This window comes from Oncorhynchus nerka, linkage group LG1 (assembly GCF_034236695.1).
Source record: "Oncorhynchus nerka isolate Pitt River linkage group LG1, Oner_Uvic_2.0, whole genome shotgun sequence".
NCBI classification, from domain to species: Eukaryota; Metazoa; Chordata; class Actinopteri; order Salmoniformes; family Salmonidae; genus Oncorhynchus; species Oncorhynchus nerka.
In genome coordinates, this window is record NC_088396.1 from 38,089,528 (window position 1) to 38,108,043 (window position 18,516).

Here is an 18,516-nt window from a genome sequence, read left to right on the forward strand (position 1 = left end):
TATATTGTGTAAGGTTCATTTGAGCTTGTACACATCCACAGCTGAAAGCTGAATTACATTATACACATTATACACTATACAGACAAAAATAAAATGTAAAATATGTACATTTATGAGGAAATGAAGAGTTGATTGAAGAGTTGATTGTAGTGGAGGGAGCATCGTTGGTCTCTGAGCAGAGGGAGCCAGACCTAGGCAGAAAATACTTGTATTTTGCTGTTTATTTGAAAATAGCAACTTTTCAAATACTCACGGTAGTCGAATATAGTTTATATAGAGTTTTAAATAAAATGCAACAATTTTCATTGACATTCAAATACCAGTCTCAGAAAAACTGTACTTTTTTAAAAGTATTTTGAATATCTTTCAGAAAACCAAATAATATTTGAAGATATTTCAATATATATGCAAGTTATTTGAAAATAGAAACATTTTAGTTCAATTCTCAATATATGATCATAAGGACATGGTTTGGAGGGCTCTGAGATATTTATCTTAATATAGCCTATAGCTAGAATTAAATACTAGGGACATGGACTCATCTCAACATTGGAGTAGACCACTTTCGCAGCTTCAAAATGAAGTAACCCATATATTTTTGTAATAAGTGAGACACAAGGTAATGCAGTAACACTTGACATCAACTTCTTACACATACGTAGTAACTTTGATTATTACAATAGCAACATAGTTGTTACATAGGACTTTGAGGAATTAATGTATTTATACTTATCCGTAGAAGATATGATTGGTTTACTTAGTTTGACTTGATTATGTACATCTGGGGCAATGGACATTCAGGAGAATGGACATTTACAGAATGTTCAGATATAAAAGTTGCTTTCTGAGGCCTGTATTCAAATAGTTTCCCCAGAACAAATAGTTCCTTTCCATAAGCATAGTTAAAACTATAGTTATCTCAGATCTGGAGGGAGCATAACTCTGTTAGTCTTGAAATGGTCTGCTACAATCTGTTTATGTCAGCCATGCAGACTGTGATTCAATCATGTTATTATAAGAATGTTATACAGTGATGTTATTACGCATTAGGACTGTAAGTATGGCCCTAACCGCTGCGTGTGTGTCTGTAGTGCACAATGAGTAGACAGAGTTGGACTGTAGCTGTGAGGTAACGCCTGAGGAGCTTCAGGAACACTTAATGGTGGCCCATCAGGTAGGGTTTTATCCATGTCATCTGGATGGCTGTTGGTGAGGAGCTTCAGGAACACTTAATGGTGGCCCATCAGGTAGGGTTTTATCCATGTCATCTGGATGGCTGTTGGTGAGGAGCTTCAGGAACACTTAATGGTGGCCCATCAGGTAGGGTTTTATCCATGTCATCTGGATGGCTGTTGGTGAGGAGCTTCAGGAACACTTAATGGTGGCCCATCAGGTAGGGTTTTATCCATGTCATCTGGATGGCTGTTGGTGAGGAGCTTCAGGAACACTTAATGGTGGCCCATCAGGTAGGGTTTTATCCATGTCATCTGGATGTGAGGAGCTTAGGAACACTTAATGGTGGATCTAGGGTTTTAGTCATCTTGCTGTTGGTGACATCTTCAGGAACACTTAATGGTGGCCCATCAGGTGTTTTATCCATGTCATCTGGATGGCTGTTGGTGAGGAGCTTCAGGAACACTTAATGGTGGCCCATCAGGTAGGGTTTTATCCATGTCATCTGGATGGCTGTTGGTGAGGAGCTGAAGTTGCTCTCGGAGGTACATTCAATGTCAATGTAGCTATGACTGCTTAGCATTGCGGTACATCTTCATGTCTTCATGTAGCTTGATGTTGATTGCAAATCATTTTATATGATCTTTACAGGGTTTTCTCAATGTCTTCGGTGGAATGATTGATTCTGCCTACACTAACTGGAGAATCCCCTTCTGGGTGTTTGATATTGCTAAGTTCCACTGTGAGAAAAATGCAACTCAATAACTACTGTATGACACAAACATAATGATCCAACAACAATCCAAAACTCTTCTACACCTCACAAGAGAGGTGTTAATAACACATGTTCAAACTTGCATCTGACATTTAAAATAGGGAGTGACGTCAAAGAATGGCTGCCATTCAGCCTCTGTTTCTCTGTGAGTCCTGCACAGTTTCAGTGTCCTTTCTCTTATCTCTTGCAGTGAAAGAGCAGTGGGTGTATTGGCAGGGGAAAGGGAACAAGCCTCAGGCATATACTGTAATGGAACGCACCACATACCAGGGAAATTGAGAGTGTTAACATGTAAACACATAATCATGCTTCCTCTCTCAACAATGCTTCCTCTCTTTTGCACAACTAGCTCCCATTCATACAAAGGCACCACTGTAAGCATTCTTAAAAGAACAGTACATATACATTTTTATAAACTTGGTGGTTCGAGCCCTGAGTGCTGATTGGCTGACAGCGGTGGTATATCAGACCGTATACCACGGGTATGACAAAACATTTATTTTTACTGCTCTAATTACACTGGTAGCCAGTTTATAATATCAATAAGGCACCTCGGGGGTTTGTGATATATGGCCAATATATCAAATCAAATCAAATTTTATTTGTCACATACACATGGTTAGCAGATGTTAATGCGAGTGTAGCGAAATGCTTGTGCTTCTAGTTCCGACAATGCAGTGATAACCAACAAGTAATCTAACTAACATTTCCAAAACTACTGTCTTATACACAGTGTAAGGGGATAAGGAGTATGTACATAAGGATATATGAATGAGTGATGGTACAGAGCAGCATACAGTAGATGGTATCGAGTACAGTATATACATATGAGATGAGTATGTAGACAAAGTAAACAAAGTGGCATAGTTAAAGTGGCTAGTGACATAAGGATGCAGTCGATGATGTAGAGTACAGTATATACGTATGCATATGAGATGAATAATGTAGGGTAAGTAACATTATATAAGGTAGCATTGTTTAAAGTGGCTAGTGATATATTTACATCATTTCCCATCAATTCCCATTATTAAAGTGGCTGGAGTTGGGTCAGTGTCAATGACAGTGTGTTGGCAGCAGCCACTCAATGTTAGTGGTGGCTGTTTAACAGTCTGATGGCCTTGAGATAGAAGCTGTTTTTCAGTCTCTCGGTCCCAGCTTTGATGCACCTGTACTGACCTCGCCTTCTGGATGATAGCGGGGTGAACAGGCAGTGGTTCGGGTGGTTGATGTCCTTGATAATATTTATGGCCTTCCTGTAACACCGGGTGGTGTAGGTGTCCTGGAGGGCAGGTAGTTTGCCCCCGGTGATGCGTTGTGCGGACCTCACTACCCTCTGGAGAGCCTTACGGTTGAGGGCGGAGCAGTTGCCGTACCAGGCGGTGATACAGCCCGCCAGGATGCTCTCGATTGTGCATCTGTAGAAGTTTGTGAGTGCTTTTGGTGACAAGCCGAATTTCTTCAGCCTCCTGAGGTTGAAGAGGCGCTGCTGCGCCTTCTTCACGACGCTGTCAGTGTGAGTGGACCAATTCAGTTTGTCTGTGATGTGTATGCCGAGGAACTTAAAACTTGCTACCCTCTCCACTACTGTTCCATCGATGTGGATAGGGGGGTATTCCCTTTGCTGTTTCCTGAAGTCCACAATCATCTCCTTAGTTTTGTTGACGTTGAGTGTGAGTTTATTTTCCTGACACCACACTCCGAGGGCCCTCACCTCCTCCCTGTAGGCCGTCTCGTCGTTGTTGGTAATCAAGCCTACCACTGTTGTGTCGTCCGCAAACTTGATGATTGAGTTGGAGGCGTGCGTGGCCACGCAGTCGTGGGTGAACAGGGAGTACAGGAGAGGGCTCAGAACGCACCCTTGTGGGGCCCCGTGTTGAGGATCAGCGGGAGGAGATGTTGTTGCCTACCCTCACCACCTGGGGCGGCCCGTCAGGAAGTCCAGTACCCAGTTGCACAGGGCGGGGTCGAGACCCAGGGTCTCGAGCTTGATGACGAGCTTGGAGGGTACTATGGTGTTGAATGCCGAGCTGTAGTCGATGAACAGCATTCTCACATAGGTATTCCTTTTGTCCAGGTGGGTTAGGGCAGTGTGCAGTGTGGTTGAGATTGCATCGTCTGTGGACCTATTTGGGCGGTAAGCAAATTGGAGTGGGTCTAGGGTGTCAGGTAGGGTGGAGGTGATATGGTCCTTGACTAGTCTCTCAAAGCACTTCATGATGACGGAAGTGAGTGCTACGGGGCGGTAGTCGTTTAGCTCAGTTACCTTAGCTTTCTTGGGAACAGGAACAATGGTGGCCCTCTTGAAGCATGTGGGAACAGCAGACTGGTATAGGGATTGATTGAAGCTAAGGGCTGTGTTCATGTATTTTGCGTTGCGTTGTGCATAAGAACAGCCCTTAGCCGTGGTATATTGGCCATATACCACACCTCCTCGGGCAATATTGCTTAAGTACACCCTCATATATCAAGAATATCAAGTATAACTGAAATTAATGAAAAACTAAATAAATTGTTTAACTAAATGCAACCACAGCATATGGCAGCTCTATAAATTGGCCCATAGCATGATCAATAGTGGAATCTGTTTAGGTAGGGTTTCCATGTCTTGTTAATGTACTTGATGACAACCCCTCATGGCAGTCCATTTGTTAAAAATGTTCCCAGAACCAGGTGCCAGTCAACAGGAAGGGCCAAAGTGCCGTGGTGTTTGGCTCTGCTATGTACATCTACGGGGGATACATTGACATGATAGGCTCATCACAGGAGTTTTGGAAGTTCGATTTTGGTGAGTTAGAAGTTTTGGTCGCACTTTATTTGAAGTGCATCTTATGAAGGCTTCATAAAGTATGAATTAAGGCTTTATAAGCACTATATACGTGGGTCAGAAATCATATGTAACCTTATTTCATGCTGTGGAAAAATGCATAATGTGGCATAACTGTCCGACATAACCATCAATACATTTTTTCACATGTATTAATTATTTATAGAGCATGAAATACAGTTATATATGATTTGTGACCCATTTATGTTGAGGTTTTAAAACCTATATGAATGCTTTATGAGCTGTATTTCAAAGAAAGCGGGACCAAAGTTTTCCATGGGTCTATCCTTTGATTTTCGTGACTATCACTTCAAAAACAATGCTGATGTCATGACTGGAATATGTTTTGAATTGACTGGAATATGTTTTGAATTGACCGACACTTCCCCTAACAATGCGTGTGTGTGTGTGTGTGTGTGTGTGTGTGTGTGTGTGTGTGTGCCTGCGTGCGTGCGTGTGTGTCAGAGATATGTGTATAGGTGGCAGGGAAGTCAGGCGCAGGAGAGTCAAACGGAGTGTAAAATGGAGTCTTTTAATATATGTCCAAGTAACATGCTCCATAACACTAAATAGAAAAATGAATAATAACAAATATGGGTTCGAAGACCCGTCGCGCACCTATACAAAAAAACACTACACTGACAATAAACAATCTCTGACAAAGACATGAGGGGAAACAGAGGGTATAATACACAACAGGTAATGAATGGGATTGAAAACAGGTGTGTGGGAAGACAAGACAAAACCAATGGAAAATGAAAAATGGATCAATGATGGCTAGAAGACCGGTGATGTCGAACGCCGAGCACCGCCTGAACAAGGAGAGGCAACGACTTCGGCAGAAGTCGTGACAGTGTGTGCCTGCGTCCTTCCATGTATGTGTGTCAGACACCAAGTTGTGGACCCTGCTGGACTGCATCCAGATGGAGGTGGGTCCTGGACCCAGACACAGCCACTCTGCCATGACCGTCCTGGACTGCATGTACCTGTTTGGGGGTCTGAGGGGCCTGAGGGAGCAGAGGGACCTGTGGAGGTGGAACTCCACATGTCACTCCTGGAGCTGTCTCAAAGCCATGTTAGTACCCTGCTCTCTCTATCTATTTCTCTCATCCTGCTTCCGGAGTTTCTCTGGGTACTGCAGATCTATAAAAATGGGTTTTGAAGGGTTCCGTCACTGACAACTTTCAATACCCTTATGGAGGACACTTCTGAGATTATCCCATTGTACGGGGCAAGCTAAATCAATCCCATTGTACGGGGCAAGCTAAATCAATATGGGCATGGTTTCCGGATGGGGAAAGAGGATGCGAGCTGGTGGATGGAGACCGAGGGGGAATGGGTTGGTGTTATATTTATTTATCTTTCATTTAAAAAATTGTACCTGTAACCCCCCCCCCATAAAAAAAGACTAAAATAAATAAAAAGTTGGTCACAAAAAAGAAAAGGAACTGAACTACCTCAATAGCCTTATAGAAGACATACACTTTCACAGTGAAGATGCTTCTAAACCAGCATAAAATGTACCTTCTCTTCATTGGTTTTATTTGCCTAATCATCATTCACTATCAATTGTTACTCTTGAATAAAAAAAACGGCGGTTTGAGTACACACAGCACATGAGGTAAATCAACATTCTAAGTTATGTGATCTTTGCCACACAAAGAAAAAAAGAAAAACAATAGACAAATTGTGTTGGTTGTTTAACAATGCCATTGTTTTTTTTGTTTTTTTTGGGGGGGGGGGGTAGATCAGCTTCAATATTGCAGATAGATTGTAGCTTCCATCAATGTAATTGTCTGCATTTTTCCAATCCACCATAAATATATATACAGCACGAATCAAACGTTTGCACACAACTACTCATTCAAGGGTTTCTCTTAATTTTTTTATATGTTCTACATTGTAGGATAATGGTGAAGACATCAAAACTATGAAAGAACATGTTCTGTTATAATGGAATCATGTAGTAACCAAACCTGCATTGTTTGCTGTTTGGGGTTTTAGGCTGGGTTTCTGTAAAACAAATCAAAATAAATATTTTTTATTTTTGATTCTCCAAATAATTTTATTTTTGATTCTTAAAAGTAGCCACCCTTTGCCATGTTGACAGCTTTGCACACTCTTGGCATTCTATCAACCAGGTTCACCCCGAAGGTTTTTTGACTTGTCTTGAAGAATTTCCCACTTATGCTGAGCACACCAAACCATCTCCTTTGGGTTGAGGTCGGGTGATTGTGGAGGCCAGGTCCTCTAATGCAGCACTCTTTCAGTCTCTTTATTGGTCAAACAGCCCTTACACAGCCTGAATGTGTGTTGGGTCATTGTCCTGTTGAAAAAGAAATGATAGTCCCACTAAGCGCAAACCAGATGGGATGGCATATCGCTGCAGAATGCTGTAGTAGCCATGCTGGTTAAGTGTGCCTTGAATTCTAAATAAATCACTGATAGTGTCACCAGCAAAGCACCAACAAACCATCCCACATCTTCCTCCATGCTTCACGGTGGGAACTACACATTCGGGGACCATCTGTTCACCTACTCTGCGTCTCACAAAGACACAGCGGTTGGAACCAAAAATCTAAAATTTGGACACATCAGACCAAAGGAAAAGTTTCCACCGGTCTAATGTCCATTGCTCGTGTTTCTTGGCCCAAGCAAGACTCTTCTTCTTATTGGTGTCCTTTAGTAGTGGTTTCTTTGCAGCAATTCGACCATGAAAGCCTGATTCACGAAATTTCCTCTGAACAGCTGATGTTGAGATGTGTCTGTTACTTAAACTCTGTGAAGCATTTATTTGGGCTGCAGATAATTGCCGATTTCTGAAGCTGGTAACTCTAACTCTGCCAGCAGAGATAAGTCTCTTGCTGGGTGTTCCTTTCCTGTGGCGGTCTTCATGAGAGCCAGTTTCCTCATAGCACTTGATGGTTTTTGCAACTGCACTTGAAGAAAGTTCTTGACATTTTCCAGATTGACTGACCTTCATGTCTTGAAATAATGATGGACTGACATTTCTCTTTGCTTATTTGAGATGTTCTTTCCATAATATGGACTTGGTCTTTTACCAAATAGGGCTGTCTTCTGTATTCCATCCCACCTTGTCACAACACAACTGATTGGCTCAAACGCATTAAGAAGGAAAGAAATTCCACAAATTAACTTTTAACAATGCACACCTGTTAATTGAAATGCATACCTCATCAAGCTAGTTGAGAGAATGCCAAGAGTATGTAAAGGGTGGCTACTTTGAAGAATCTCAAATATAAAATATATTTTGATTTGTTTAACACTTTGGTTAATACATAATTCCATGTGTTATTTCATAGTTTTGATGTCTTCACTATTATACTACAATGTAGAAAGTAATAAAAAATAAAGGAAAACCCTTGAATGAGTAGGTGTCCGAACCTTTGACTGGTACTGTACATACATACGGGGTGGCAGATAGCCTAGTGGTTAGAGCGTTGGACTAGTAACCGGAAGGTTAGAAGATCAAATCCCTGAGCTGACAAGGTAAAAATCTGTCGTTCTGCCCCTGAACACGGCAGTTAATCCACTGTTCCTAGGCCGTCAATTGAAAATAAGAATTTGTTCTTAACGGACTTGCCTAGTTAAAAAGAGGTAAAGAAATACACATAGAGTATATTCACATATATGTGTTTTTATTACTTTGTAACCCTACCACCCCTCCCCTAATTGGAGTAAACTAGTGAACAACAACGCTTAGGCTTCTACTTGCAGCTCATACATACTATATACATTTTACGGGAACAGAATATTTTACAATAGTTATATTTTGTTTGATTTTACTCCTCTAACAACCTCTCCCATCTATTTCTTTCACAGAAGTTTTGAACCTATATACGTTTTATAGACACAGTATGTTATACATTAGTTATGTTGTTGTTATTAGTTGTTATTATTCCCAACCTTCAGCTCCATTCAACCCCTCCCATATATCACTTAACACCATGGATTTCTATTTGCCATATATTTTTCAACTATACTGTGATGTTTCACAAAAGTTCTGAACCTTTCTATTCTCATAATTTCAGATTGTAAATTGAGAACAAACATTTTTGATAAAAGTACTATTATATTATTGATTGGTTGTCTATGACTTTTCAGATCACCCAGTAGTGCTATCTGCAGAGTTAGCTCCAGGTAAATGTTCCAATTCTTCAGCCATTCCTGGACCTGTAACCAAAAACAAGCTACATATGGACAGTACCAAAACAAATGATCTAATGATTCTGTCTCTTCGTAGCTAAATCTGCAGAGCTGGGAAGTTTGTATCCCCCATATATATATATAACATTCTATTGGTTGCAAGAATTTTGTATAATCATGTAAAATGAAAAATTATATGTTTTGAATCCAGCATCATTTTGTGTATCAGTTCATAAACCATGTGCCATGGAATCAGTACGTCGAAATTTCAATTTTTTGGTCTTTAAATGAAACTGGTATGCTTTTTTGTTTATCACAATTTTCTTTAACCAATTCTGGTCTTTAATGCAGGGCCGACAGACTAGTTCCTTACTTTCCCCCCTTCCACATTCCTCTTCCATTTTTGCGGTAATGCTGCAATTAGTTGGTTGTAATTTTGGGTAGAGCAGAAATGTCCATATATTTTGTTAGCTGCATGTGTGACATAACTCCACCAGTCCCATTTATGATATCATTTACGAAGATTTATTTTTATTTTTATTATTACTTTTTTTTTTATCTAGTATATTTGAGTTTAACCACAATATTTGTTGTATTATTTGTTCTGTTTTGGTGGCGCCACCATGGGCCAGTCTGTTTACAACATTGACATCAGCAAACCTCTCACCCACAAGACGCCATACACGCTGTCTGCCATCTAGCCAGTACAGTTTATACCGGGATTCATCTATGAAGAGCACACTTCTCCAGCATGCCATTGGCAATCGCAGGTGAGCATTTGCCCACTGAAGTCGGTTACGACACCGAATTGCAGTCAGGTCAAGACCCTGGTGAGGACGACAAGCATGCAAACGAGCTTCCCTGAGACGGTTTCTGACAGTTTGTACAGATATTCTTTGCGTGTGCAAAATTACAGTTTCATCAGCTGTCCGGGTGGCTGGTCTCAGACGATCCCGCAGGTGCAGAAGCCAGATGTGGAGGTCCTGGGCTGGCGTGGTTACGCATGTTCAGCGGTTGTGAGGCCAGTTCGAAGTACTGCCAAATTCTCTAAAATGATGTTGGAGGTGGCTTATGGTAGAGAAATTAACATTAAATTCTCTGGCAACCGCTCTGGTAGACATTCCTGTAGTCTGCATGCCAAATGCACAATCTCTCAAAACTTGAAACATATGTGGCATTGTATTGTGTGACAAAACTACACATTTTAGAGTGGCCTGTTTTAATCAGCTTCCTGATAAGCCACACCTGTCAGGTGGATGGATTATCTTGGCAAAAGATAAATGCTCACTAACAGGGATGTAAACAAATTTGTGCACAAAATATTAGAGAAATAAGCTTTTTGTGCGTATGGAACATTTCTGGGATCTTTTATTTCAGCTCATGAAACATGGGACCAACACTTTACATGCTATGTTTATATTTTTGTTCAGTAAATCAGTCAGAATTAAGAGAAAGATCTAGAGTGTGTTTGCTGAAGCAAGTTACACTAAATATATGATATAATAATATAATGTATGCCATTTAGCAGATGCTTTTTCTCCACAATTACAGCTTCACCACCCGGACCTGGGTGAAGCTAGCCGTGCTACCCAGCTCCAACCCTCCACCCCACAGGATCTACCACTGCTGTGCTGGCCTAGGCCCCAGCTACCAGCCTGTCGTGACCACCACCACCAGCACCACCCTGACCCCCAGCATCACCATCAGAAACAGTCTGGACAGCAATCTACAGTCATTCAAAAACAAATGCTTCCCTTCCTCCTCAGAGTTAGAGGGCACTATAGAGCTGGAGACGTTAAGTAGCTCAGAGAAGCTATTGACTGAACTGGGGGACTATTGTAATGGTCTAAGTAGGAACTCTGCTTAGCGCTTTCGGAACTGTCTGACTTTTTAAAATAATTGTTATACTTTTTTCATCAAACCCACAACCGTGGCGCTGCTAGTGTAATATATAATTAAATATTCACTATTAGCAATTACTGATTTTATTTTCAATACAATTCAACAATAAATTATTGTATTTCTGTTTTGCTATATATTTACATGCATTTCATTTGTAAAAGCTGTCAAAAGGGTGGAGGGAACGAAATGTACTCTTGAGGACTCCATGGTGTTGGGAAGGCTTTCAATGCAGGCTGCAGAGTTTGCTTCCCACCAGCAGGATCCGTGGAGGTTACGTGTAAAGTTTTTTATAGTAATGGTGATCAATGTCATGCTAAAGTGGAGGGATAGTCCATGAAGATGGAAATTATTGTGGATGCGGCAGAGTGGTTCCTGGGGCTAAAATATTTCTCAAGAAAAGGGATTACATGAGGCTCTGTCACAAGCAGTGATATCCTCTCAGGCCCCAGAGTGTGGGGAGGGAGCTATTGAAGAAATGAGAGGAGTGTGATATAGGTTTTGTTAAGTCATTTTTTTGTATGGCATTTCCTTTTTTACCTTAAGGAGTTTCCTTTTCCCTCTGTACAGATGGTGGCACCGTAAATATAGTATGACGACCGCCTTTAAACTTCACCGATGAAGAAGAAGTTCACAAAAGATCATGAACAGTCAAAATCATGTTTGTCTTGAAATTGGATAATATTTGGATGAAACCAGATAAAGTTTAATCATAAAGTTACTGATCCCGTCCCCCATGTCAAACACTTCGATTCTGAAGGTGAGATTTTTAAGGGGATAGGGTAACATCACACTAACTCTTATTTTAATACACTATTGGTAACATGATATTATATTCCCTAGCTTAAATAAGTAACGCCTTGTAAGCAACATCAGAGAAGGCGTGTTTGCAGAGGGGTCGTAGTTTATAAAGCTAGATAGCTACTCTACTGGTGCCAAAATTGGACTGTATGGTGTCAGCAAATGTAATTAAAAGTTGACACTTCACCTATGGCAAAGATACTTATATGTTTCCCCTTTCATCTGTGTCTGGTATTAGCTAGTTAATGGCTAGCTAGATCTTCATCTGTGTCTGGTATTAGCTAGTTAATGGCTAGCTAGGTCTTCATCTGTGTCTGGTATTAGTTAGTTAATGGCTAGCTAGGTCTTCAGCCAGCATGGAACAAAAGGGTTGTTGAAAACTCTGACGCAGTTGTCATGTCAACACATCTGTCAGTGCTGCTGTGAACTGCTTCAATAAAAGACATGCCAAAGGGGAGATGTGTATATATAGATTTTCCGTAATTGATGCAATTTCAATGTTTGTTGCTTTGCTTATTTCCAATTTGTTTTTATACGTTTTTACTGAAACACTGTCAGTCAAGGCGAGCTCATGATTATTGGCTCCCCGCTCACTTAGCCTACTTTGAAAAATGGTTGAGCATTTCTATCCCCCCAAAATATTATGGGTGATATTTTAATCGCTCAAAATACTATTTTACATGGGAATCAGAATGATTGTTTGGGACCTTTTAGTGGTTGAATATTTACCCATGTCCATTTGATCTGTTTCGCACAGTAATCACATCCAGTTGGGAAGCCTTTGTTTAGGCATCTAGAAGTGAAAGTGATATAAAACACCTAGTATTTATTAATATGCTGTAATATGCAAATGCCTACAGCTAACCTGCTTGGTATAATCTCTTGTAATTACAGTAAAATACAGTAGAAATAATTTTCTTACAGTTTAATAGGAGCATTTACTGTACTGTGTTTCATTGCCCCGGGATCATCCTGAATATCTCAGTATTGTATTGACACTATCCAGAGATATATCATAAGATTTCTTGTTGTAATTAAACTTCTTTGTGAGGTTTAACTGCGGTTGGCTTCTAATATGTTGCATTACCGCCCCCAACTGAACTATACTATAGATCCATTACACTTTACGATACGAAATGGGAAAGGGGAACCGTAAAAATATACAGTTGAAGTCGGAAGTCTACATACACCCTAGACAAGTACATTTAAACTCAGTTTTCACAATTCCTGACATTTAATCCTAGTAAAAATTCCCCGTCTTAGGTCAGTTAGGATCACCACTTTATTTTAAGAATGTGAAATGTCAGAATAATAGTAGAGAGAATTATTTATTTCAGCTTTTATTTCTTTCATCACATTCCCAGTGGGTCTGAAGTTTACATACACTCAATTAGTATTTGGTAGCATTGCCTTTAAATTGTTTAACTTGGGTCAAACGTTTCGGGTAGCCTTCATCAAGCTTCCCACAATAAATTGGGTGAATTTTGGCCCATTCCTCCATGACAGAGCTGGTGTAACTGAGTCAGGTTTGTAGACCTCCTTGCTCGCACACGCTTTTTCAGTTCTGCCCACACATTTTCTATAGGATTGAGGTCAGGGCTTTGTGATGGCCACTCCAATACCTTGACTTTGTTGTCCTTAAGCCATATTGCCACAACTTCCTGAAGTATGCTTGGGGTCATTGTCCATTTGGAGGACCCATTTGCGACCAAGTTTCAACCTCATGACTGATGTCTTGAGATGTTGCTTCAACATATCCACAAAACTTTCCTACCTCATGATGCCATCTATTTTGTGAATTGCACCAGTCCCTCCTGCAGCAAAGCACCCCACAACATGATGCTGTCACCGCCCACCCTTCAAGGTTGGGATGGTATTCTTTGGCAAACCTCCCCCTTTTTCCTCCAAACATAATGATGGTCCTTATGGCCAAACAGTTTTATTTCTGTTTCATCAGAACAGATTACATTTCTCCAAAAAGTACGATCTTTGTCCCCATGTGCAGTTGCAAACCGTAGTCTGGCTTTTATATGGCGGTTTTGGAGCAGTGGCTTCTTCCTTGCTGAGCTGCCTTTCAGGTTATGTCTTTCTAGGACTCGTTTTACTGTGGATATAGATACTTTTGTACCTTTTTGCTCCAGCATCTTCACAAGGTCCTTTGTTGTTGTTCTGGGATTGATTTGCACTTTTCGCACCAAAGTACGTTCACCTCTAGGAGACAGAACATGTCTTCTTCCTGACCTGTATGATGGCTGCGTGGTCCCATGTTCTTTATACTTGCGTACTATTGTTTGTATAGATTAACGTGATACCTTCAAGCGTTTGGAAATTGCTCCCAAGGATGAACCAGACTTTTTCTGAGGTCTTGGCTGATTTCTTTTGATTTTCCCATGATGTCAAGCAAAAAGGCACTGAGTTTGAAGGTAGGCCTTGAAATACATCCACAGGTACACCTCCAATTGACTTAAACGATGTTAATTAGCCTATCAGAAGCATTGAAAGCCATGACATCATTTTCAGGAATTTTACAAGCTGTTTAAAGGCACAGTCAACTTAGTGTATGTAAACTTTTGACCCACAGGAATTGTGATACTGTGAATTATAGGTAAAATAATCTGTCTGTAAACAATTTTTGGAAAAATGACTTGTGTCATGCACAAAGTAGATGTCCTAATTGACTTGCCAAATTAACAAGACATTTGTGGAGTGGTTGAAAAACGAGTTTTAATGACTCCAACCTAAGTGTATGTAAACTTCCGACTTGAACTGTATATATACAGTACCAGTCAAATTATTTGGACAGGGTTTTTCTTTATTTTTACTATTTTTTACATTGTAGAATAATAATGAAGACATCAAAACAATGAAATAACACATATGGAATCACGTTGTAACCAAGAAAGTGTTAAACAAATCAAAATATATTCTATATTTGAGATTCTTCAAAGTAGCCACCCTTTGCCTTGCTGACAGCTTTGCGCACTCTTAGCATTCTCTCAACTAGCTTCACCTGGAATACTTTTCCAATAGTCTTGAAGGAGTTCCCACATAGGTTGAACACTTGTTGGCTGCTTTTCCTTCACTCTGCCGTCCATCACCTTATTCCACTACTTAAACCCTATCTGATCCTACCCCAGGCCAAAAGACTGAGAGGATGTGACACCACCACTTAACACATGCTGTAACTCTTCTGATGTCAAATCTCATACCCCCAAGCAATGTTCCCTTCATTTTTTTTTACGGCACTGAGCAAATTCCAGGTCTGCTGAGCTCAAACTTCTGTGCAACTCCGTGCAATTCTGTGCAACTTCTTGCATGCGCTTATTGTGAACACTGAGGCTGTACCCACTTTAAGTTACAGTTATAACAGTGGCCAAGTAGACAACTGTGGCTACTTGATCATAATGTACAGTGCATTCTTAAAGTATTCAGACCCCTTGACTTTATCCACATTTTATTAAGTTAAAACGTTATTCTAAAATTGATAATTGTATTTTTCATCAATCTACACACAATACCCCATACTGACAAAGCAAAAACTGTTTTTTAGAAATGTTTACAAAATTATAAAACATTAACAAAAAAAGGATATTGCATTTACATAAGTCTTCAGAACATTTACTCAGTAGTTTGTTGAAAGACATTTGGCAGCGATTACTACCTCAAGGCTTCTTGGGTATGATGCTACAAGCTTGGCACACCTGTACTTAAGGAGTTCCTCCCATTCTTCTCTGCAGATCCTCTCAAGCTCTGTTAGGTTCGATGTGGAGCATTGGTGCACATCTTTTTTCAGGTATCTACAGAGATGTTCGATAGGGTTCAAATCCAGGCTCTGACTGGGCCACTCATAGACATTCAGAGACTTGTCCTTTGTGCGTTGCCTTGGTTGTGTGCTAAGGGCCGTTGTCTTGCTGGAAGGTGAATCTTTGCCTCAATCTGAGGTCCGGAGCAAGTTTTCATCAAGGATCTCTCTGTACTTTGTCTCCCAGTCCGTGCCCCTGAAAAACATCCCCAAAGCATGATGCTGCCACCACAATGCTTCACCGTAGGGATGGTGCCAGGTTTCATCCAGACTTGACACTTAGCATTCAAGGCAAAGTTCAATCTTCTTTCTCATGGTCTGAGAGTCCTTTAGATTCCTTTTGGCAAACTCCAAGCGGGCTGTCAAATGCTTTTTACTGAGGAGTGACAATTTCTTTGGCCTCACGACTTTGTTTTTGCTCTGACATGCACTGTCAACTGTGGGATCTTAAATAGACAGGTGTGTGCCTTTCCAAATCATGCCCAATCAATTGAATTTACCACAGGTGGATCCAATCAAGTTATAGAAACATCTCAAGGATGATACATGGAAACAAAATGCACCTGAGCTCAATTTCGAATCATAGCAAAGGGTCTGAATACTTATGTAAATAAGGTATTTCAATTTTTATTTGTAATTCATTTGTAAACATTTGTAAAAACCTGTGTTTCACTTTGTCATTATGGGGTATTGTGTGTAGATTGATGAGGAAATGGTTTAATTTCATCCATTTTAGAATAAAGCTGTAACGTAACAAAATGAGGAAAAGGTCAAGGGGTCTGAAGACTTTCCGAATGCACTCTAGGTCTATCAGAGTGGCCTACCATCAAAACAGTAGAGAAAATGCATCCCATAACATTTAACATGGAAATAGCTGTTCTATCATTCAGCCCACAGTAGCAACCAATGTGTGGTGTTCAATGTAGGCCTGCATTCCATGAGACTTTAGGAAAAAATATGCAGGGCTTGACAATAAGCTGTTTATCCACTTGTCCTTCAGACAAGGAGATGATTGAAAATGTGTTGTTTGATCCAAGAAACCACTTCATTATTATTCCCATACCATTATTACTGAGAATCAGACTAATGTGGCTACCCTCTGCCTATTGGCTACTTAGCTTATTCAAGCCTGTCTCAAAAACCAACAATTTAAGACAGAGAAATTATGTTCTTTACCTGACGCGCTTTTCAAAGATGGCTAGAAACGCTCACGTTTGTGCTGTTGTAGGAAGCAACCACTCCCCCATTGTTGACTAGAAATTAGATATAACTGGGCTAATAACTAACTTACTCGGAAATAATGGGGCGATAGGTAGCCTAGTGGTTAGAGCATTTGGGGATCGCAATCCCCAAACGGACAAGGTAAAAAATATGTTGTTCTGCCTCTGAACAAGGTATTAACCCACTGTTCCTAGGCCATCACTGAAAATAATGTGTTCTTAACTGACTTGCCTAGTTAAATAAATGTAAAATAAAATATGAACAAATGTGCACATAGGCTACATGTAGCTCTCACTTTGATCTCAAAACAAGAGCATCTACTCATGACCACTCATGCTGTAAACACAGTCCAGTTCAAAGTGAATGGCATATCTATTTGTATATACATTGTAGGGATATTGCAGCTCTGATTGGTTAAGCTGCACCGGAGTCTATAGAGTACAGGCTGAGTCATGCCTGTCAATGCAATAGAATCCTACTCCTGTTGTAAGAACCGATGCTGGAGATGAGAAGCAGGTTCAGGGAGTTGAACATTTAATGAACAGACAAGTGCCAGAACAAGACCATCGTCCGTACAGGGGGGACAAAGCGACAATAATGTTGAAGCGGGGAACAACCTCGGGAACAGACAGATATAGGGGAGGTAATGAAAGCAGGTGATTGAGTCCAGGTGAGTCCAATGAATCGCTGATGCGCGTGACAAGGGAAACAGGTGTGCTTAATGATGGTGGCAGGAGTGTGTAGTGCTGGGCAGCCTGGCGCCCTCGAGTGCCAGGGAGGGAGAGCAGGAGCAGTCATGACAACTGTGCATTCTGCCTACAAGAAAATCTCTTGCATAGTTAGTTTTGCATCTAAGTCTTGCATAGTTGGTTTTGTTTCGGTATGTTACATTGAAAGTGGCCAATATTGGCAATTCCCACAGTAGAAGGAAACGTTGATAGTGTTAATTAAAGGGGAAAACTAGAATGTTGAATGAAGTTCAATCTCATGCTTCTCTGCGTGGGCTGATATTTCTTCTGCTGCTGCAGTCCCAGGGGAGCTGCACAGCTTAAAGGGAACATTTCCCCCAAGTACTTCTCTGCAGCTGCCACCACAACATTTATTTCCTGTGACTCACGTTCCATCTCTGCGGAACAGTTGATAACCATTGCTATGAAGCCGACCTTACCGAAACATACACTGAGTGTACAAAACATCAAGGACACCTTCCTAATATTAAGTTGCACCCTCCTTTGACCTCAGAATAGCCTCAATTCGTTGGAGCATGGACTCTACAAGATGCCGAACGCATTCCACAGGGATGCTGGCCCATATTGACTCTAATGCTTCCCACAGCTGTGTCAAGTTGGCTGGATGTCCTTTGGGTGGTGGACAATTCTTTATACACACAGGAAACTGTTGAGCGTGAAAAATGTAGCACTGTTGCAGTTGTTGACACAAACCAGTGCGCCTGGTACCTACTACCATACCCCTTTCAAAGGCACTTAAATAATTTGTCTTGCCCATTCTCACTCTAAATGGTACACATACACAATCCATGTCTCACAATCCGGGTAAGTCTATATCACGGAAAGAGAAGTTGTTCTTAATGTTTTGTCCATTCTGTATATCACTCATTGGCCTATCCCTCTGTTCTGGCACAGATCTACTATTCATCACAGGGATCCTCTCAGAATCCCTCACCCTTCATCTACCTTCTTCACTGCCTCAACATACGACACCTTCTGCACTACTCTGACCCTGGCCACCTCAACCTGCCTCTCTTGCACTGGACACCAGTGATCCAAAGATACATGAGCACCCTACAGTTGACATACACCATTTTTTCCACTGAACTATTCCTCTGTCCCATGT